Source organism: Chrysemys picta, chromosome 5 (genome assembly GCF_011386835.1).
Source record: "Chrysemys picta bellii isolate R12L10 chromosome 5, ASM1138683v2, whole genome shotgun sequence".
Taxonomy (NCBI): Eukaryota; Metazoa; Chordata; order Testudines; family Emydidae; genus Chrysemys; species Chrysemys picta.
In genome coordinates this window covers 47,453,779-47,477,582 of record NC_088795.1, presented here as the reverse complement: position 1 = coordinate 47,477,582, position 23,804 = coordinate 47,453,779, and the positions used below count along the sequence as shown (strand labels likewise).

The following is a 23,804-nucleotide window of genomic DNA, read 5'->3' as shown; positions in this document are numbered from 1 at the left end:
TCTTTGTGCCCCATCAGTCCCCAAACACCGTAATAGCAATTTTCAGAGGAACAGCTGTATAGCTACTCTATATTGGGGGATCAGCCTGGCACAACCAGTCCCAAGATCAAGGGAGTGCTGGAAACCCTTTTGCATTCCCTTCACCAGAGCTGCACTGCATGATCATCATCAGGAGCCAAGGAGCTGGGACATTATGTTCAAAAGATATAAACTATTCAAACTTGAACGTTCCATGTAGTGTTAATTTAGAATTGTATTCTTATCCTTATTAGGATCTAAAACTGCATTGAAGTTGCTGGGTTTAAATCTTTCATTAATGTAATATGCCTTTTTAATTTAAAAAGAAAAAATATTCAGGAATCTAACATTCAGGAATGTAAAGGGCGGTCCTGATCTCCAAAAGCTCCAAACTAGTGAGAGTAAACAACAGTGATTTCAATGGGATTATTCATTTACTTCAAGTTAAACACATGCTTAGGTTCCTTGCTGGACTAGGGCCTAAGAGAACTGACAAGAACTAAGCATATTGTGTAGTGCAAGCAAGCCCTATGCAAGCTTGCCTACACAACCTTTGTCAGTATATTCCATTTTTGACATATAGGTAAAACATCCCTGCTAATCTAATTTGCATACTTTGTTCAGTAGAGATTTTGTGGAGGTGTTTCTGATTTGGTCAAATGTCCACCCACTGTAAAATACATAAGGAAAAGAGTAAACACATTTGTATCTGCAACTCATGTCTCTGGAGTAAAAGGTTAATTCATTAACACAGAGTATCATCCAGGCCCTGCAATTTGCATATTGTTAAAAAAGTTGATATTTTAAATTAAATGGAAAAGACAAGGGTTACTCTAACAACTAACAAGATATGGCAATTTTAAAGAAATAGTTTTGAAAACATAAAATTGCTGGCACTAGAAAGCAGGAATGTTTTCCATCAGAAAGGATTTCATAATGTAAGCTGAATTCTAAAGGGATGCCGCAGTTCTGTGCCTAGTGGATTAGCATTTTAAGTACAGCCTTTAAGAATTTCCAATGTCCTTACACCAGGGAATGATGCTATTAGCGATTCAGTTTTTGCCAAATCTTAACAATTTTCATTACTTTATAACTTAGAAAGGCATACCAGTTATACAATCTCAGTATCCTGTGACTAAGTGTGGTTTTATCAGTGAAACAAACTTGACCTCATGAAATTTCACCTGCTGCTTGGCTGATTTGCATTTACATAGAATCAAGCTCTGGGACATTTTGCTTGTATATGGAATAACGGTAACATATTTTCTGAAGAATCACTACTGTAAGAGAGTCTCACTATTCCTCAACAAGAGAAAGAAGTCAAAGAACACATTGGTGCAGCCTGCACTTCACAGATCCACACAGGAAGGTTCTCTAGCTACCTCCAAGTGCACTATCTCCTTATTCCCATGACTTCACAGCAGCCTTTTCATTGGCATGGGGATTCATGCAGGGAAGGGGCAAAGAATGAGTGGAGGGTGGGGCAAAGGGCAGGTATGGGGCCAGGGGACACAAACTTCTTTCCCCATTCCCTCCTCAATATCCCACAACTATTTCCAAGGAAAGGTAACATAGCCTGAAATTGTTTTACCTTTCCCATGGAGCCCTTACCCTCTGTAATGATGCTTCCCCCATTAAAGGACAATCCCTGCAGCAGCCAAGACAAGGGTAACAGAGCAAAACCTGAGCCTTTTCAAAACAAGGTGTGAAAACGATGAATATTCAATTTCCTTCCCTCTGAACAGCTGCCATTGTCTTTTCCTGCAGCATTCACACAAACAATGGAGTGTGCTCTCAATAATACTTTCACAAAGCAAATGCAAGTGGGACACAGACACTGTTGAAGTCAATTAGTTGAGGTATGCAAACAACTGTTAAGAGAAAATGTTATAATATTCACACAGCTGCCTAAGAACAAGTCATTCCTTCTCTTTTCCACCTGTTGTCTCCTATCTTATACTTAGATTGTAAAATCTTTGGGGAAGGGATTGTCTTTTTTGTGCTTTGTTTGTATGGCAACTAGCACAATAGGGTCCATGACTGGGGCTCCTAGGTGCTAAGGTGATACAAATAAATAATATGTCTTATTACTAAAAAAAACAGGAGTACTTGTGGCATCTTAGAGACTAACAAATTTATTAGAGCATAAGCTTTCGTGGGCTACTGCCCACTTCTTCGGATGCATATAGAGTGGAACATATATCGAGGAGATATATATACACACATACAGAGAGCATGAACCGGTGGGAGTTGTCTTACCAACTCTGAGAGGCCAATTAAGTAAGAGAAAATTTTTTTTGAAGTGATAATCAAGATAGCCCAGTACAGACAGTTTGTTAAGAAGTGTGAGAATACTTACAAGGGGAGATAGATTCAATGTTTGTAATGGCTCAGCCATTCCCAGTCCTTATTTAATCCTGAGTTGATTGTATCTAGTTTGCATATCAATTCCAGCTCAGCAGTCTCTCGTTGGAGTCTGTTTTTGAAGTTTTTCTGTTGTAAGATAGCCACCCGCAGGTCTGTCATTGAATGGCCAGACAGGTTAAAGTGTTCTCCCACTGGTTTTTGAGTATTATGATTCCTGATGTCAGATTTGTGTCCATTAATTCTTTTGCATAGGGACTGTCCGGTTTGGCCAATGTACATGGCAGAGGGGCATTGCTGGCACATGATGGCATATATCACATTGGTAGATATCACACCTGCACACTTGTACTGCTTTTTGACCAGCTCTTGTATTCATTTCTGCACGTGTGCTTCCAAAACCTCTCTGAAAATTCTTTGAAGTCTGTCTGAAAAGCTTTTCCTCAATTCACAACACACAGGGTCTGACTTTGCACTTTGTACTTATGTAAAACTCTCATTGGGCTGCTTCTGTAGCTCTGGAGTTCACAGCTTGCCTGGGTTCTGCAGCTGTGAATGCTTCTCCATATCTCCTGGGGAAAGTGCTAGGTGTACATATATATATATATATCTCCTCGATATATGTTCCACTCTATATGCATCCGAAGAAGTGGGCAGTAGCCCACGAAAGCTTATGCTCTAATAAATTTGTTAGTCTCTAAGGTGCCACAAGGACTCCTGTTCTTTTTGCGGATACAGACTAACATGGCTGCTACTCTGAAACATGTCTTATTACTGTAAGCATACACATTTTTGGCAATATACTAAAAGTTTAAATAATAAGATGGGTGAACTAGATTCAGGGCCAGCTCCAGGCACCAGGCAACCAAGCACATGCTTGGGGCGGCACGTGATAAGGGGCGGCCAATCTTGGGGTGGCAGGGGGCAGCGCGGCGCGGCATTCCACAGGGGGGGGGCGCTCCGGCAGCGCAGCGCTCGGCGGGGGGCGTTCCGGCGGCGTGGCGCACGGCGCTCGGGGGGAGGGTTCCGGCAGCGTGGCGCTCGGCGGGGGGGCGAGCTCTGGCGGCGCGGCGCTTGGCGGGGGGGCAGCGCGAGGCGCGGCGCTCGGGGGGGGTTCCGGCGGCTCAGCGCGAGGCGGGGGGGGGGGAGGAGGCTCAGTGGGGCGGCGCTTTTTTTTGCTGCTTGGGGCAGCAAAAAAGTTAGAGCCGGCCCTGACTAGAGTGCCTTGTATTAAATGAGGCTATTGATATAATAGGCGTCACAGAAAGTTGGTGGAATGAGGATAATCCTGGTATTACTGTGTCCCATTGTACAAAATATATTGGAAGGACAGAACAGATCATGCTGGTGGGGGAGTGGCACTATATGTGAAAGAAAGCGTAGAATCAAATGAAGTAAAAATCTTAAATGAACCAAATTGTACCATAGAATCTCTATGGATAGTAATTCCATACTCAAATAATAATATAGCAGTAGGGATATATTACTGAACGCCTGACCAGGACGGTGATAGTGACTGTGAAATGCTCAGGAAGATTAGAGAGGCTATTAAAATAAAAAAAAACCCTCAATAATAATGGGGAATTTCAACTATCCCCATATTGACTGGATATATATCACCACAGGACGGGATGCAGAGATAAAGGTTCTTGACACCTTAAATGACTGTGTGACAGGTTCGGTCACAGAGACCCTCTTGGGACTGTCACCTAACATGCTGAGACTACCTCTTGAGCCCATTTTCTCTGCCAGTTTGGGCCTTCAGAACCCTGCCTTGTTGAGCCAGACACACAAGCCTGCTGCAACACAGACCCAGCTGCAGACTTAACTGAAAACAATTGTGCTTCTGTCTCCAGCACCCAGACACCCAGCTCCCAATGGGATCCAACCCCCAAATAAATCTATTTTATTCTGTATAACGTTTATACAGGGTAAACTCAGAAATTGTCCGCCCTCTATAACACTGATGGAGAGAGATGCACAGCTGTTTGTTCCCCCAGGTATTAATTACTTACTCTGGGTTAATTAATAAACACAAGTAGGATTTAAGTGGTTTCAAGTAATAACTGAGAGAACAAGGTAAGTTATTAAGTAAAACAAAATCAAAGCACACAAGGCTAACTTAATACACTAAGAATCTAGTTACAAATACTAACATCACACCCTAGATGTTATCTCAGGTACAATCCTTTTCAGACCAACGTTGTAGTTTATGGGCTGGGTCCAGCAATCACTCACACCCCTGTAGTTACTGTCCTTTGTTCCAGTTTCTTTCAGGCATCTCTTTGGGGTGGAGAGGCCTTCTCTTGAGCCATCTGAAGACAAAAATTGAGAGACTTCCAGGGCCTTTTATATTCGCTTTCTTGTGGGTAGAAACCCCTTTGTTCTTCTGTGCAAAATCACAGCAACAAGATGGGGTTTGTAGACAACAGGGCAAGTCACATGTCCATGAATGATTCAGCTTTTTGCAGGCCGACGCCATTGTTTACATGTTAGTTTGAATTTTCCCAGGAAGCTCAGATGTGGATTGGCGTCTCCCAAAGATCATTGTAGTTAAGTACTCCCAATTACTTGAATAGCCCCTTCACAATATGTTGGCCAAATCTCTCTTATGTGTTTCCTACAGCAAACTCTTCAAATACAAACAGAGCCAATGCTCATAACTTCAGATATAAAAACGATACATGCATACAAATAGGATGAATACATTCAGTAGAACATAACATTTGCAAAGATAGCTTACATGGCATATGTAGCATAAAACATTCCAGTTATGTCATATTTATGTTCATAAGCATATTTCTATAAACATATAGATTGCAACATCACAGACTGCTTCTTGGAGCAGCTAGTTCTGGAATCCACAAGAGGAGAAGCAATTCTTTATTTAATCCTAAATGGAGCACAGGATCAGGTCCAAGAGATGAATATAGCTTCACCACTTGGTAATAGTGACTGTAATATGATTAAATTTAACATCCCTGTGGCAGGGAAAACACCACAGTGACCCAACACTGTAGCAGTACTGGACAAACTGGTTGAAACTATAGTAAAGAAAAAGATTGTCAGGCACATAGATGAACATAATTTGTTAGGGAATAGTCAACACGTTTTTTGTAAAGGGAAATCATGCCTCACCAAACTACTAGAATTCTTTCAGGGGGTCAACAAGCATGTGGACGAGGAGGATCTAGTGGATATAGTGCATTTAGATTTTCAGATATTAAGCAAGGTAAGCAGTCATGGGATAAGAGGGAAGATCCTCTCATGGATTGGTAACTGGTTAAAAGATAGGAAACAAAGGGTAGGAATAAATGGTCAGTTTTCAGAATGGAGAGTGTAAATAGTGGTGTCCCCTGGGGGTCTGTACTGGGCCCAGTCCTATTCAACATATTCATAAATGATCTGGAAAAAGGGGTAAACAGTGAGGTGGCCAAATTTGCAAATGATACAGAACTACTCAAGATAGTTAAGTCCCAGACAGACTGCAAAGAGCTACAAAAGGATCTCTCAAAACTGGGTGACTGGGCAACAAAATGGCAGGTGAAATTAAATGTTGATAAATGCAGAGTAGTGTACATTGGAAAACATAATCCCAACTATACATATAAAATGATGGGGTCTAAATTAGCTGTTACCACTCAAGAAAGAGATCTTGGAGTCATTGTGGATAGTTCTCTGAAAACATCCACTCAATGTGTAGCAGCAGTCAAAAAAGCAAACAGAATGTTGGGAATCATTAAGAAAGGGATAGATAATAAGACAGAAAATATCATATTGCCTCTATATAAATCCATTGTATGCCCACATCTTGAATACTGTGTACAGATGTGGAAGCCCCATCTCTCTCTATATATATATATATTGGAATTGGAAAAGATACAGAAAAGGGCAACAAAAATGATTAGGGGTATGGAACAGGTGCTGTATGAGGAGAGATTAATAAGACTTGGACTTTTCAACTTGGAAAAGAGACAACTAAGCGGGGGATATGCTAGAGGTCTATAAAATTACAACTGGTGTGGAGAAAGTAAATAAAGACGTGTCATTTACTCCTCATAACACAAGAACTAGGGGTCACCAAATGAATATAATAGGCAGCAGGTTTAAAACAAACAAAATGAAGTATTTATTCACACAACGCACAGTCAACCTGTGGAACTCCTTGCCAGAGAATGTTGTGAAGGCCAAGACTATAACAGGGCTCAAAAAAAGAGCTAGATAAATTCATGGAGGATAGGTCCATCAATGGCTATTATCCAGGATGGGCAGGGATGGTTTCCCTAGCCTTTGTCTGTTAGAAGCTGGTCGTGGGCGACAGAGGATGGATCACTTGATGATTACCTTTTCTGTTTTAAAGAGATCATAGAATGTCAGGGTTGGAAGGGGCCTTAGGAGGTCATCTAGTCCAACCCCCTGCTCAAAGCAGGACTAATCTCCAGACAGATTTTTGCCCCAGATTCCCTAAATGGCCCCCTCAAGGATTTAACTGACAATCCTGGGTTTAGCAGGCCAATGTTCAAACCACTGAGCTATCCCTCCCCCTGGGGCACCTGGCATTGGCCACTGTCGGAAGACAAAATACTGGGCTAGATGGACCTTTGGTCTGACCCAGTATGGCTGTTCTTATGTAATATCCTGAGCTGGTGTTTAATTGACATAGCTCTATGTACTTCAGTGAAGCTATGCTGATGTATGTTAGCCAAGGAGTCAACCCAGTCTGCTTTTAATATGCAAATAAAATATTTTCTCAAAAGAACTTATTTATAGGTTGAATGAAATAGATGAAATGAAAGTGTATCCATTCTTAATACGTTTCTAAAACAATAAGGCAAAACTTTAGTAGTTAAGAAAACCTAGATGAGTCCTATTTTTCTCTTTTTTATTGTAATAATTGTGGTGGAAAGCTATAAATACTTTTTCCTTGATTACCCACTTCTAATTCTTGGGAAATATTTTACTTTAAAGAAGTGATGTGATTTTTGAAATAACAATTACAATGTGATAATGGATAAAAGGCAATGGGAAGGAAATGACTTGGTCACTGATCCTGTAATGAGCTGCATGTGGATGGAGCCTTTCTCCTGCACAGAGCTCATTGCAGGACTGGGACCTTGGTCTTTTACCCACTATGGCCCTGATCTTGCAAGCACTTATAAAATTAAGCACATGCATACCATGTGTAATCTAACTGATATCATTGGGTCTTCTGGTGGTTAGAAAGATAAATACACATACAAGTATTTGTGGGGTCGGGGTTTAACGCCCTCTCACTCCCCTCCTTTCAGCATGCACATGATCCTGCAGTCAGATCTGCACAAGCAGCCCTTCTGTCTGTGGGAATCAGATTGCTTTACGCTGAGCCCAGATTTTCTTCCACTCCATCAAGGATAGTTTTGCCACAGGATTTTTCTTGCAATCATTTTTTTTTGTTTTGTTTTGTGGTAGAATCAAACCCTTTATACCTAACCCCTGTAGCCTCCATGGGAATTATAAGTTATAGCTGTGGATGAGATATCAATATATTTAAACTTCAAATCTTTCATAATGTCACAAGTAAAATAACAAATGTGTCCCATGATTTTCAATGGTCGTTTATAACCTTCCCCCTCCCCTTCTATTTTTCCTTTCCTATTAAGGCTCACAGGATTTTTTACTGTTTGATGCTGAGAAGTGTGGACATGTAAAGAAAAGATCAAAGTGTACTCCTGGTAAATAAAACTCGCCAAAAATTACTGCACAAATGCTGGTAAAAATCAGACTTCATTCAAGAATAATGGACTAGTAAGGATCAAAAGAAAACATTAAAAATCAGCCAGAAATTAAAAAAAAAAGAAGTTGTGAAATTTGGTTAGAGAAGAGCAAGGGGGAAGATGCTGCACATCATCATCTAATTTAATTTGATCATTTTCACACTTGCTTTATGATAAAGTGATCGACAAGAGATTAGAAATTCAAAAGTTCAATAGCATGCAGAGAGGTCAGTGAGCATGTCTGCTGAACATAAAACCATGTTTATATTAAATATGGTAATATTTCACATCTAGATTAGATATTAAAATATGGGAAAAGCAGGATTTTACCTTGAGGGACAACTGTTTTAATGGCCTCTGCTTAAGAAGGCTGTCACTTGTAAACACAGTCACTCTAATTTTTTTTTTTAATTTAGAGAGAGCTTAAAGAGGCTCTTTTTGTATGAGTGTATTAGATGTAGGTTATGTGTGAGAGAGAAAATGTACACATAGGAACTAAGCCAAGCCACATCAGACCAGTGCAACATTTAGCCCAGTATCCACTCTCTAACAGGGGTCAGTACCAGACCAGCAACGTCAGAGGAAAGGGAACAAACACCCGTACTAAACAATTCTGGAGCAACCTGCCCATGTGGGAAGTTTTTCTTGTGGTCAGATGTTTGTCTGCGTGTGTTCTCTTTCAACGTACTGTCCCAGCTCTGTGCAGATAGCGGAGATAGCAACTCTGATCAAGCGCCCCAATAAATCCACAGACATGGTTCGTAGTGAAGGAACTTGATCAGGTTCATTGTCAACAAAGCACGGTCCTAATGCCTGGCTCAATGATTACAGGTACACTAACACATGTATGCCTGTTGCAATGGCTTAGCCCCTTGGCCAGCCAAAGACACTGCCTCTGAGATATATCATTATACACAGTTACAAACAAACAAGTTACCCATTATTCCTGACATATCTAGGTGCCACCCTCTGACATATTTGGGTGGCACCCAGTACCTTGGTTCGATCAAAACATCTCATGCTGTCCTCCTGACTTCATCTTTAGGATGGGTCAGTGTGTTCCTGTTATCTTTGGAGAATGTGTTTGGTATCAAGGTGTTCTGGTACCACCTTTCTGGAATGTGTTTGTGTATATATTCTTAGTCCTATGTAGTGTTTGGCATGTGTGTTTCTGCAATAGCAGCCCTGTTCTTGCCAGAGTCAGAGAGAGCAGAGCCTGCCTTTTGCTCACAACTTAAAACTTTGCTCATATAAAGCAAAGTTTTAACTACTTTAGTCCAGGCCTCAGGCTTCTGACACATGGCCTTATATTTCAGGGCCTCTTCCTACTACACTTCTGAACCAGCAGCTGCTACAGTTGGTTTAAGCCCTGAAATATAAGGGTGTGTATTCATTATTATATTTATACAAACATATTATCTAAATTACTGTCAATGTGCTTATTCCTAAAATATATAATCCTAGGGCTCAGTGATATCTTGTGACACTGAGCCCTGGTCTACACTGGGGGGTTGGGGGGGGGGGGTCGACCTAAGATACACCAACTTCAGCTATGCGAATAGCGTAGCTGAAGTTGGCGTATCTTAGGTCGACTTACCTGGCCGTGAGGACGGTGGCGAGTCGACCGCTGCCGCTCCCCCGTCGACTCTGCTTCCGCCTCTTGCAAGCTGGAGTTCCGGAGTCAACGGGGAGCATTTTCGGGTATCGATTTATCCGCGTCTAGATGAGACGCAATAAATCGATCGTCAATAGATCGATCCCTACCTGCCGATCTGGTGGGTAGTGAAGACCTGCCCTGAGTTCCACAGGTTAATTGTGTGTTGTGTAAATAGTATTTCCTTTTTTCAGCCTTAAATTGTTGGTTGTCAACTACAATTAAGGTATATTTTAACCCTTCTTCATAATACTAGAAAAAATAAAGTGCCTGGTTTACCTTATCTGTACTATTCATAATTCTGGATCTCTCTCTATCACTCCTCTAAACTAAATATTCTCAATCTTCTCAGTCAGTAATACAGAACATCTCTAATCATTTGTCACCCATTTTTGGATACCTTCGGTTTTCTTCTTGTGAGACAGGGTAACAAAGACAGAACACAGTATTCCAGGTGAGGACATAAATAAAGATTCTAGTATATTATTTTCTATTCCAGTCTTCTGCAGTATAGAAGTTTGCAGATTTGACTATTACTGCACATTGAGCAGATGCTTACTTGCAGGTGGTCTTGATCTGTACATGAAGGAAACAAGGCACAGGCAACAAGACTGGGTTTAGTGTGGCAGGTTGTAACTTTATTAAATAATGCCAAAACAGCAGGGCAGCAGCGTGAAACTTCCCAACCTCTCCTTTAACTGTAGAGGCAGTTATTTAAATGGTTGCAGTAAGAATACACCATTTAATCAAGAGGTTAAGGTGATGACACTTGGATCCTTGGATTCAGCCAATGTTGCAATCCCTTGCTCTCTCCCCACATGTGGGGGATGAGCGTGCACATGAGACTGGCTCTGTCTGCACAAGATTTCAAAACACCCTCATCCCAAACCAATCCGGGTCAGTCCCAGTCCCTCCTAGGTCCTGTGCTTGGGCTTACTCCAGTATCTCATAACTCATTCACTCCATCTCTTCATACTAGACACCTGCTGCAATTTGCAGTAACATTTTGAGATTTTTTTCTGTAATTTAGTTTCCCGTTTCTCTCTCCTAACAGAGCAGCCAGATCTCCAGGATGCAGTGGGTCAAACTTGTCAAGTGGGAAAATCCCTTCCTGAACCCTGAGAAAGCTGTCTTGGTAGATTCACAGTATTCCCAGAGATTCAGCCAGAGACCTGCACACATCAAGGGTGGGATAGAGTCTGTGGGGGCTGAATGGCCTCCCATTCTCAGGAGGGGACTTTTATTTCAAGAGGGGACTGGATCCTGTTACCCCACCCCTCCCCACCCCCTGAAACTGGCCAATCAGAGACTTGCACACTACTCCCTTCCTCCAAACATATTCATTCTTCCTGCCTAGAACGGAAGGGAAGGAGGAGTTATGACCCCCACACGCACACATACACTCACATAAGCTGGTGGAAGGAAAAGGCTTAGGCATCTACCTGTAATATCCATTTTATTTTAAAACTATTTAAAAACCCTAAAAACAAATCAAAGTGTTTCATTTTGGACTGAACAAACTGTATTGCCCAACCTAAAACTTTTTTTAAATTATGTTTTTGGTTCTGCCACTGAACTGAAAGTCAGTTATTGACTGTTCCACTTATCACCCATTTGTATTCAATTAGGAGGAGAAGGAATCATGTTCAGTTCAGATTTGGCTATATGAATTCTGATAAGCCTTTTCATCCCTACCATGTTTCCGAGTGAGTTTTTTAAAAAAAAAATTAGTTTTTCTACATTAAAAATGGTAATTAATAATATATTTTGATTTTTCTAACACTTTGCATTTTGTGCATTTAATCCATTTACATGTTGATGGCTTAGACATCATTAGAAGAGATTCTTCATACATCAGCAAATGTGTTGTTTTTCCTTCATATGAGTCTATGGTTCATTTTCTGGGAATTTCAGCTTCTGTACTTCCCCTTATCAATTTCTCTTCCCCACCCCCTCCTTTTTTCCTTCTCTGTCTACTTTTCTCTCATTTTATTTCCTCCAATTTTTTCTTTTCCACCTCATTTTTCACCCCATCAATCTCATGCAACACTTTGAAAGCATTCTCTGAAGATTGTCCCACTACTACTAGCCCATATGTTTATGAGGCATATTCATTTTCAATCCATTAAATTGTCATATGGACTACCTAAATGACTAGTGTGCAGTGACATATCCCATCTTGCTGCTCAAAGATTTTACTTGGCCAGCTAGCCCCAAACCTTACTATACCACGGTAATATGCATAAAAATTGCACTCCACTTTGCACTGCTCAAATTAGAGTTGGATGCCAGATTGCTTGAAAAAAATATACAGGAAAGTACACAGCTGTGGCCGTCTCTAACTAAATGAATAATGCAATATCAACATCTGTAGGATTTTTGAAATGCTAAATGCTAAGACATGAAGTCTCTGCTGAGGACACAGATGGTAATGATGTTGTTCTTGCAGTGGTTCCCACCAGAAACAGATTGAGTCCCGTAATCAGATTGGACTACTAATGGCTGAAACAATACACTCCTTTAACAGCACTAGCACTCAACGTATCTCAAAATGATAAATGCTTGCTTTGTGGGTTGCATTTAATTCCAAGCTTTGTTAAGCTAAAGAAATCCAGTAATGAATATGGACATCTTCAAGCACGAATACAGATGCCAACATCAATTGGACTCAACAGGTGAATTTAATCTGAAAATCCAAGTCAAGATAGAATAATTAAAATAAATTTTCCATTCAATTAAAAAAAAAAAGTCTTATGTTTATCTCAGCAAAATAAAATTAGGCAAACTCTTCCTATGTGCAAATAATACATTTTTATATAAGGTAACTTTTTTTCCTTTTACAGTATACACCATGTCACCATGTCTATGCAAACAAAAAGGAAAACAAACAATAGCCTTTGAAAACAGTTAACTAAAAAGGTCCATCCATCGGTAGATGTTCTAGGATATCTATGGAAGACAGCACAGTGTCTGCCAGTCTGCTCTCTGCCCACTACCCATCCCCCCCCTTTTTTTAAACAAAAACACAAACCACCCTTGTGCTCATAGTTTATCAAGCAACAACAAAAAAGTTATTTTGCTCAAGTGATCTGATGTCCTTGGAATCAGAAGAAAAGGTAAATAAAACTACCAGAAAAGGCAGCATGGAAAATTAAGAGGGGCTCGGAATTGGCGGTATATTACAAGAGGCTGAGGGGGGAAGTGATGGCAGTGCCAAACAGACCTATGGGGAAAAAGCATAAAGTGCACAGTTCAGCTTGTCTGGGAAGCTGTAGTTGAAACAGTTGATCCCAAATGCAACCAGTCTTTTTGGCTGCGGGTAGGCTCTTCAATAAAGAATGAGAGTTATTTATTTTGTGAATTGAGGCAGCTGAGACACATATCACTGTACCCACACTGAGCAAGAACATTTGGGAAAGCTAAAAGTCCATATATAAAAAGACAAGATGCTGAAACAGGAAGTGCAGGATCTTTGTAGAAGTGGAGGTGCTGTGTGTTAAATAATCACAATCACCAATTTTTTTGGATTAACCCAAATCAAGCACCTATTACTACATTTATAAGACCGTTCTGTTCTCCCTTTGGTTCTTGCACCAGTCTAACTGCTAAGAAAGGTTCAGCACTCTGACAACAAGAGATCTGCCCTATACAATAGTTTAGTTTTGTATTTTTTAACTTTAGGAAATGTGTCTGGAGAGAGAGGAACTTACCTCCTGTTGGTCTTGGAGTTCACATCTAGTGGCTGTTGCAGATGTGTTCAGACTGTTATACACATGGATAAATACTTGATTTGGGCACAACTTCCCTGCTTTCCTCTCACTGTATTCTTCTGGACAGGAATTGGGCGAAGCTAGTGACTCCCTTGGTCTTGTCTTGCCAAGCATTCCATTTGATTCACATGGACCTGTGGAGCATGAGGGCGATGTGGTCCTGGGACCTGCTGGCAGAGGGGCCCAAAATAGGCTTGATTTCCTTTGGGATCAATCTCTTCAGAATTTGACTTTATCTTAAATGGCTACCCAGCAAAGGAGGGGGAGGGCCCTGTCGCTGTCGTTATGAGAGCCAATTAAATTCAATATGTAGATGGCCTTGAATTTATTCCTTCAGCAAAGCATTACATTTTGCCAGAAAGCCCATTTTTGAGGAGAACCCACTATTAAACATCCAGCAACAAAACAGAAGAGCAGTTTAAATGTTATTCTCTCTTCCTAAAGAGAAGAAATTCTGAAGAGCAGTTGGTGGAAAATCCTAGTGCCATGGGCAGGAGTGAGCTTTGACTGCCACAAAATCCCCTAAGGGATCCACTCATATGTAGAGAATTGCCAAATATACTTTTAAGAGATAAAGTTTACTATAAAACTGAGCTTCCTAGATCATGGCATCCTCTCATGGGAAAAAAACTTGGTAACACTTTCCCCAGGAGATATGGAGAAGCATTCACAGCTGCAGAACCCAGGCAAGCTGTGAACTCCAGAGCCACAGAAGCAGCTGTAGTCAGGATTAGGGTCCAATGAGAGTTTTACATAAGTACAAAGTGCAAAGTCAGACCCTGTGTGTTGTGAATTGAGGAAAAGCTTTTCAGACAGACTTCAAAGAATTTTCAGAGAGGTTTTGGAAGCACACGTGCAGAAATGAATAGAAGAGCTGGTCAAAAAGCAGTACAAGTGATTTTTTTCCCCTGTGAAGTTTTTCATTTTTTTCTGAATACTGAAATTACAAAATTCAAATTTTGAAATATTTCAGCCAGCTCTAGTGTGTATCTGCTTTTGCATAAGCACACATTTGATACACATACACCCTTGGGCACACACATCTAGCATTTTGTTCATGAAGCTTGTTCATTAGTGTGTGTTGAATGCACATGAGTAAGGACTGCAGGATTGGGCCCTTTATGCCTGACTCCCATTAGAGAAATGGAGATAGGGCATCTAGTGAAAAAAATCTCTCATGACTCTAAATCAGGGGCGGGCAAATTTTTTGGCCTGAGGGCCACATTGGGTTTCGGAAATTGTATGGAGGGCCAGTTTGAGGAGGCTGTGTCCACCCCCTGCGCCCTATTTCCCCCCCGTTTCTCACCCTTCTCGCCCCCTGATGACTCCACCCCAGGACCCCTGCCCCATCCACCCCCTCACAAACACACTCCCTGTCCCCAGAACCCACCCCTGACCCACCCCTGACTGCCCCCCACCACCCTATCCAACCCCCCTCCTTCCCGACTGCCCCCCAGGACCTCTGCCCCCATTCAACCCCTGTTTCCTGCCCTCTGACCACCCTGACCCCATCCACACCCCAAAATCCCCTGCCCTCTAGCCAACCCCCCTGCTCCCTACCCCCTTACCATGCTGCCTGGAGCGCCGGTGACTGGCGGCACTACAGCCGTGCCACCCGGCTGGAGCCGGCCATGCCACCGCAAAGCACAGAGCACCAGGTCAGGCTGAGCTCTGCAGCTGCACTGCCCGGCTGCCTACAGCATGGCGGCGGCGGCAGCATGGCGCACTGAGGCTGCAGGGGAGGAGGGACAGCGGGGAAGGGGCCGGGGCCTAGCCTCCCAGGCCAGGAGCTCAGGGGCCAGGCAGGAGGATCCCGTGGGCCGTCGTAGTCTGCCCGCCTCTGCTTTAAATTACATGTCCATATTAATTAGTTTTAAATCTTTCATAAACGAAATGCTTGTGAACAAACAGCAGCCCTGGCTCAAGCCATTCATAGTGCATGCAAAAGCTGTATAAGCTTCCTGAACACATCTGTTAGCGCCCCTCAGTCTTGCTCTGCAACACATCTCCTATTCCAGTTCTGGAGTTTTGGGCCTCTCCTCCAACAAGACCTCTAATCATTACAAATTATTTCAAAATATGTGGTGGCTATGTGATGCAAACAAGTATCTACTGGGAATAGATTTTTTTAAAAATTATATGAATAGCAAATGAGTTAAATGAGCTCTTGTATGACAAAGTATCAGTTCCCAAAGCATATGTTTCAATATATTAGAAAGCAAATCACAACCAAAGAGTTTTACGATGGTTATATATTTTGACATCTGGCAAGTCTGTCACATGTTATGCTGTAACAAAAAGTATAAGGCATTACCCAGCATAGAACTCTGACACATGCCCAACAGGAGTACTACAATTAAAGTAGTGGGGAACTACTCGTGCTGAAAATTAAGCATGTTGTGCTATTATGGATCAGGGTCAGAATACACGGCACCGTGTTGGATCACACCTTATGTTATGCTGTAACAAAAAGTGAATACATTTAATTTATGGTTCCTATTTTCCAAAAGGCAGAGTCAGAGAATGTTCTATTCGACACACAGTGGAACAGATTCTACCTTCAATTATATCTTTGCAATCCCAATTAAAGGGGTTGAGGCTGTTTATGTTTATTATGGGTGTGCCTAAAGGCCAACAAGAACTGGACTCCATTTTGTATACAAACACAGATTACTAGCATATTCTCTCTGCCCTGAAAAGAATAGAGATCCATTTATGGAAATCAGTTTATAGGACTGGAGTTCCAAGAGAGCTTCAAAATATTGAAGAACCTCACTTAGAGTTAACAAAATGTTTTCTGAAACCTTAAACTATGTAAAAATCTGAGCTGTATCATATGAAACACTGGAAATAAGGATAGAATAAAGGCCAAATATTTCTGAACTGTCTCAGGAAAACGAATCCTTCTTAATTCATGCACCATTACTGGGCTCTGATATTAAAATGCCTCTTGCCTTTAGGCTGATGTATTCAGAATTACTCACTTGTTTTAATTCATATTTTATTTATAGGCTGTATGTATTTTTATGCAGCACTTACTGTGGTAGCACCCAACAATTAAAACAAGCATAAATTAATCTCTCGTTCACGGACAACCACTTTAAATTAATGAACTATAGGGCCTGCCATGAAATTTAATTAGAGGCTTTAGAAAGTAAATATGACTTGCATTGTGCTCTAAAGTTCACAACATATGGCCTTTGGTAGAGTAGCCCCTGGGATCAGCGGCTATTGACCTCTGTTATATGACCGAAGAATTAAACTTTTGTGAACCTTACCCATGTTAGGTGACTGGGAACAGGAAATAATCATTACTCTCTCACCAGTCATCCCTCATTAGAGGAAGGATGGTCCTAGTGGTCAGGGTGGTAGGCAGAGACCTGGGATCAATTTCTTGCTTTACTTTCAGCTTTCTGTGTGATCTTGGGCAAGAAAATTTGCCTTTCTGTGCCCAAATCCCCCCCATGTGTAAAATGGGAACAGCAGCACTTTCCTTCCTCACAGGTATGTTGTGAGGATAACTATGTTAGAGGTACTCACATACAACAATAAGGGTCATATAAGTACCTTAAGAGGATTGGAGTGGAAACATTCCTGTATGCCCCACCTTTATAATCTCCAGAGGGAGTGAATTTCCAGCCAGAGATAACCCTCAACCACAACTCCCTGAACTTGGGAGCTATGCTGGGCACTACGCCCGCAGCAAAAACTGGAAAGTACTATGTGGAGCAAGAGCTCCAGTTTCCTCTTTCTGCTGCAGGGGGCCAGGGCCTTGGCATGCACTAGAATGGATGAAGGGGCGGCCAACACAGGAGCTTTCACAAGCCTCTGACATCACTGCAGCCCACCCAGTTTGTGCTTCTCCTCTTGCCTCAGAAAATGTTTAGTGAGAAGGGATAAGGGAGAGGATATAGCCTCAAAGCTATGTGACTTCACTACTGTCCTTTAATGAAATTTTCCTGCAGGGGAGCTTTTTTTTTTTATTTTAATCCTGGGGAGAGGAGAAAAAACGCTCAGCTATCATGGAAGTGTTGAGGTAGAGGGTCATGCTGCGGGTGATTGGTGCTTCCCACGCCCCCACCCCGCCGACTCTACCTTAAAATCACATCCAAGAAGATATCTGATTTAACACAATTTCACTAGAGTTTAGTATAGTGCATCCATTTAAATAGGCGGCTACATCTGCCCATTAGCCTTATGCCTTAGTTCCCCCTGTGCCACTCACATCAGGCAATCCAGTTCCTCCACTGATTATGGTTGCTCACTAGTTATGGTACTTCTTTCCCAGATGATGTCAGTGCATATAACATGTCTTCTGCCAGTTCTTCCTTGGCCTTCCTCACTCTTTTTCCTCCTCAAGTGCCCAATTCAATGTTTGCTTACCATGTATACGATATGGAAGATAGGAGACACGTCCCAACCACCTGAGCTGCCTTCTTTAACTTAACTCTTAATTCTTCTACTGCTACCAGCAGTAACTGCCACTGTTACCAACAGTCCCAGTCCCAAGCCGGGATAAGAGAGAAGGGTTCTGATTTGGGTTTGAGAGCCACTCAAGTAACAGAAACAGTTCTGTTGCAGTAAACCAAAACTTGAGGACAGCAGGTGCAGATGGAGCTCAAAAATGTACGTCTGACTCATCTCAGTGAAAGGAAGCTGAGATCTTGAGACACTGAATCCCAACAACCAAATCTGTAAAAAGAGCAGGCACCTGGAATGTACATGTTTCATGTAGTATGGAGAAGCTGGCACAGGTTGCATGAGAAATGAAAGAAATATAATTTGTATATATTTGGCATCAGTAACATAAGATGGGCAGGAAGTGGCAAGATAGTATCTGATGGTGCTATAATCAGATACTCAGGAAGAGGAAGAAGAAGAAAGAAAGACTATTGTAATACAAAGAAATAATTATTCTGTGTTCTGGACAGTGAAATTACTGGAACGGATACCATGAGCAGCCAACTCAGTTTTATAGTACACTATCAGGTTAAAAATATTCCTATAAATCAGATTTCCTTATCTATGTCAGATCATTTTTAAAATGAAAGTATTCTTGAAATGAGATTTGTTTTGTTTGTTGCATTTTTCTCAGATTGGGTATTTCAGTAGACCAATAAGTGTAATTTTTTACATATAATCTACTTCTTGTAAATTTCACTTTCATGTTCAACGCTGCAGTGGATGTGACATAACCACTTCGTGCTCCAGGCAAATGGATTCACTCCAAACAGGTGTTTGAAAAAAAGTACAGTTGCGGCCAAACACAAACGAACTAGGACTCCTGGCCTGTAGGCAACTCATCTTAAACCATCAGATTCTTAGTATCTGAACAAAACACAAACATGCATCCTCACAAACTAGCCATAAGCATGACAGTCATTCTCCTAATAGCTGCTTCCAAAAGAGTGGCAGGGACGATGAAAAATCCAAATCAGCCAGAATAATTTGTCATGATATAACAAATTCTTTCCCAATTCCAGATACTATGATCAGTGCTATAACCAGTGTCTCTTGGAGCAAGGGTCATAAGAGTATTAATATTACTAAGCCCAATATCTGTCCAAATACAAATGTAGCCCTTGCACTCCTCTGAAGGGAGGGAGAAGTATGGAAATAATCTCAAAGTCATTAGTGTGGTGTTCTGGAAATGCAACTAGCAATCAATAAGCCTTTTATTCTTTCCCACCACCAACAACTTGGTTCCAGGGAATCACAGCAACTGGAGATTATGAATTTGTCAGTCATGCTCCCAGCTGTAGGGCAGCCAGCCGTGCTCCCAGATGTAGCCCATTCCATAGAGGTTGAAAAATAAGTGAAAGGGGGATAAGCCAGACATATAGAAGGGGGTTGCATGGCAAACATACCCTCAGGAAAGTAGAAAAGATTGGAATTTTAAAAATAAACACATAAAAATAAGGTGTTTACATAATCTAAATCCATTAGAAATTTGTCTATAACCTAAATGTGGGACCATATTTGACCGGACATGGTCCTTTTACGTAATATGATAGCTCAGTGAAAGAGGCAAGCTCTCAAGTACTTAGATCCTAGAGAGTCTAGAGCTTTAAAACGCATAAACAACATCACTGTTAAGAGACCATCAATTACTAGTTGTCATGCCTAATTAGCATGCACCTGGAGAGCTTAGTACACACCATACAATTGAGTAGCCAATCTTTCTATTAATATTTGATTCCAGTTATTGTACTGAATGCCCAGTTTTCAGTTTAAAGCTATTTTTTAAAAGAATAAGTCCCTTCACATAATGCAATTTATATTACATATAGAAATTCTGGAATGCATTCATAATTTAATTGTGATTGGAGACTGATAAAAATATGAGGTTACATATTGAACAGATAAGATTGAAGTATTCATTGAAAGTCTATTGAAAAACAAACTCATTACTTGGAATGGCTTTCCCAAAGGCCACTTATACTTTACTTTGACAATCTGTTATTTATAAGAATAAAAAATATTTGTATTAGGTTTCATAAGGGGAAATATTTATGTTAAAACAGCACAAGAATGCAAATCATTCTTCAACATTTGGTTCTGAAAGATATAAGAAGGAAATTGTAACCTGAAGAAAAAAAAAGTGTTTTCTTTAAGATTATAGCAATTCACTTCAAAAATTTTACAGATGAAGCTAATATTTAATGAACTAAACAATTTATTCTATAGGTCCTTGAAGTAAGTGAAATGTTTGCCTGCTCCTTTTTCTGATTTATAGAATTTCTAAACAGTGATTTACCATCCTACTGGGGATATCCTTAATTTGGTTATTTTTGAATTATTAATTGTACCATAAAATTGTTTAATTATGCCTCTAAAATATCAAAAGAAGTCTTCATAAAGGTCACAGTTTCCATACAGAAAGAGGAACCATACAGTTTCAGTCAGAATGGCCTTTTAAGTTGAGAGAACAACAAACCAAAAGTAAATTGTTCAGTAGACAGCTCAGTGTCTCTCTCTCCTGTTGCAGTCAGTATCACTCTGCTTAATCAAAAGGCAGCTGTCATGTGCAGACAGGAGGCTCTTAGTAATTAAATTGTACCGTACACAGGAAATAAAATCAAACAGGTAAATAGCACACCACTATATAAAGATTCATAGACAAATCTTCATTGGATTTACACCAGGCTCAAATTTGGCCCACTGTCATTTCCTTACCACTGCTGAAATATTTGATATACTATACTTTAGAAATACACTTCTCTATAAAAATTACAGAAAGATCTTAAATAATTTCCTATTGTAAAATTAAGTTTTAATTACACACAAACACCATTAAAAGAACATTAACAACGTGCAACCTTATTTCAGCCCTCTTGTTCATATGCTTTTTGATCCAGTCTGGAATTACATGATTACAGACTATTTACACTGTTATTCAATGCACAAGATGGCTGGTGTTCACTTAATGAGCGGCTGGCTATTCAGTATTTTGTTTTATCTTTGTTGTTGAATGTGCAGCCCTATGCCTTATTTACCAAACACTATTTGAATTCCAATCCCCCTGCCCACATTCCTGGTCCCCATTGGGTCATAGTCACAGTCTCCATCTCCAGAGTCCTCAACAATCTCAAAATTCTTTAGTCTCTTTGCTAAACCAGTTCCACTTCTCCCCATTATCCTTCATCACCTCAGTGCTTTTCAGTCAGTCTCCTTGCCCAGCTCTTCATCTGATCTCACTTCCCTCCCAAACCTGCTGGCTCCCAGTCCCCACGCCCATTTCCCTCCCTAGCTCCCAGTCTCAGTCTCCTTTCCCTCTCCTCCAATCCCAGTCTTTGCCCTCGGCTCCCAGGCCCAGTCTCTTTGCAAGGACAGTCAGAATAGGGTTGCCAACTGTCTAATCACACAAACCCAATCACCTTTGCCCCCACCCTTTCTCCAACGCCCCTCTCCCTCTGTCGGTTGCTCTCCCCCACCCTCACTCACTTTCACCGGGCTGGGGCAGGGGGTTGGGGTGCAGGATGGGGTCTGGGCATTGGGGTCGGAGTGTGGGAGGGGGCTCAGAGCTGGGGCAGAGGGTTGGGATGCGGGGGGGGGGCTCAGGATGCATGCTCTAGGAGGGTGTTTGGGTGCAGGAGGGGGCTGGGGCAGAGGGTTGGGCTGCAGGAGGGGGGCTCAGGGTGCAGGCTGTGGCCAGGCGGCACTTACCTCAGGTGGCTCCCGGAAGCGGCAGCATGTCCGGCTGCAGCTCCTAGGCTCACAGATGGCCAGGCAGCTCTGCGCGCTGCCCCTGCCTGCAAGCACTACCCCCACAGCTCTCACTGGCCACAGTTCCCCATTCCCAGCCAATGGGAGCTGTATAGTTGGCACTCAGAGAGCGGGCAGCACACAGAGACCCCCTGGCCATGCCTCCACCTAGGCGCCACTGTCGGACATGTCACCACTTCCAGGAGTGGTGTGGAGCCAGGCAGGTAGGATGCCTGCTTTAGCCCCACTGTGCTGCTGGACTTTTAGCAGCCTAAAATATTTGGGATTGGCTTCAGTAGCCTCTGGGAAATAGAGCCTGATTCCAGGAGACTCCTGGCCAAAGTGGGAGGGTTGGCAACCCTAAGTCAGTAAGTCTTCTTCCAACCCCAATTTCTCCTCCTTCCTGCCAGCCTCCAAGTCCCTGTTTCTACCCCACTGGGCTCTTATCCAAATCAACTCCCTCCTCACTACCATGCCAGTCAGGCTCTTGTTCCCTTTGCATTTGAATCAGGCAGCTTCCTCCTCCAAGCTCTGAGTGCACAGGAAACAGTCTCCCAGATCTCATGTCAAGGGCCTGGACCTGGAATGGCCTGCAGCAGGCTACAGCTGCAATTGCAGGGAAAGTACTGCTCAGTTCTGAGATACAGCATGCTCAGTGTAGATAGAATTTTCTGGGAATTTAGCTGCTAAAATGTAAATCTCTCCTGAGATTATGTGAACTGTGATTTTTTTCAAAGGCTTACATTTTAGCCAGATTTGGGCAATTTTTCATGGGGATGGCAAAAAGCGAATTCTCAGAAATGGCTAAACCATTTTGGTTGAAATTTTCCAGAACAATTTAGCCTGAGAAAAACAACCAGCACAGGAAATTTCAGCCCAAACAGTTAAAGTTTGGCAAAGTTATAAGCAACTGAAAAAGGCCTTATTATGATAGGTCTTGGGCAACCTTAATAATAGACAGTGCTACCAGTCCCATCATTAATAGGATATGACTCTCAGATCTTTCTTACCTCAATAAAACTCGCATTCATGTCCAGAGGAGGTTTGCCAGAGTAAGGCCTGCTGGATCAGGCATATAGTTTCAGGCATACTGTAATGCACGCTGCTCCCGTCACTACATAGTTCTCACACAGTGCACGAGGAAATAATAATGATCAGTCAAGAGAGGCAAAAGAGATGCTATACCAACAATTTAAACTGTCCTTTTCAATATTTATCATAATTAATCAAGTCTAATTTTTTCATAGAAAAAATAGCCCAATACAACCGAGCTGGCAAATGAAGATAAGGGTATGTGCTTTTTGGAACTGCTGCAGTTTTTAAGTTGTGTGAGAAATGAAAAACCATTACCCATTGCAGAGAGTAAACAAAATACTGGCTGTAGCATGCTGTGTAGATCTCTGAAAAGTGCTGTTTGCTGTATACTTCAAATACTTCGACCAAAGAGAAACAGAACAGACCTCAATGCCCCAGTTGTCTCATTATAACAGTAGCAACAGTTCTGAAAATGTGATTGTTCTATTTGTCTTTATTTTATTCCCATTCTCTCAGACAGCTGGATTTTATATGTGCAGTTCTTGAGGACAAGTAAACACAGGCAGCAGTAATGGAAGTTTCCTGAAGCACAATCACCAGGCAATATTTGGAATGATAAATATTGACTGCCTGTTGGAACAGAAGGGGAGTGCACTTACCAAGTCTATTCCTTAATCTCTCTCAAGCAAGGTAGAGCCGGTTGTGATGATGGTGTTTGTGGTGTGGATATTCATCCACCAGGAAATGGACCTAGGAAACCAACCTGTCACTAGGATTGTGCAAATAATTCTCACAGAAAATAATACTGGGGGGAGGTGGACTTTTTTTTTTTAATTGAATAATTTTTGCTTCAAATCTTTTGCCATTTTTCATTACATTAAAGGTAGTCTCTACAAGAGAAGAAAAGCCATTTTGAGTGCCATCTGACTGAAAATGCTGACATTTCTCCATGAACTTTCCTGACTTTGTCCATGGTAAAGTATAGTCTTGCTTGCAGCAAAAATT

General features: G+C 41.6%; 1 long non-coding RNA gene across 1 annotated transcript in view; it reads right to left on the bottom strand.

The window, feature by feature from the left end:
• LOC122174670 (uncharacterized) overlaps positions 1-23,804 on the bottom strand; it is a 539,243-nt gene that overhangs the window by 56,556 nt on the left and 458,883 nt on the right. The window lies entirely within an intron of this gene.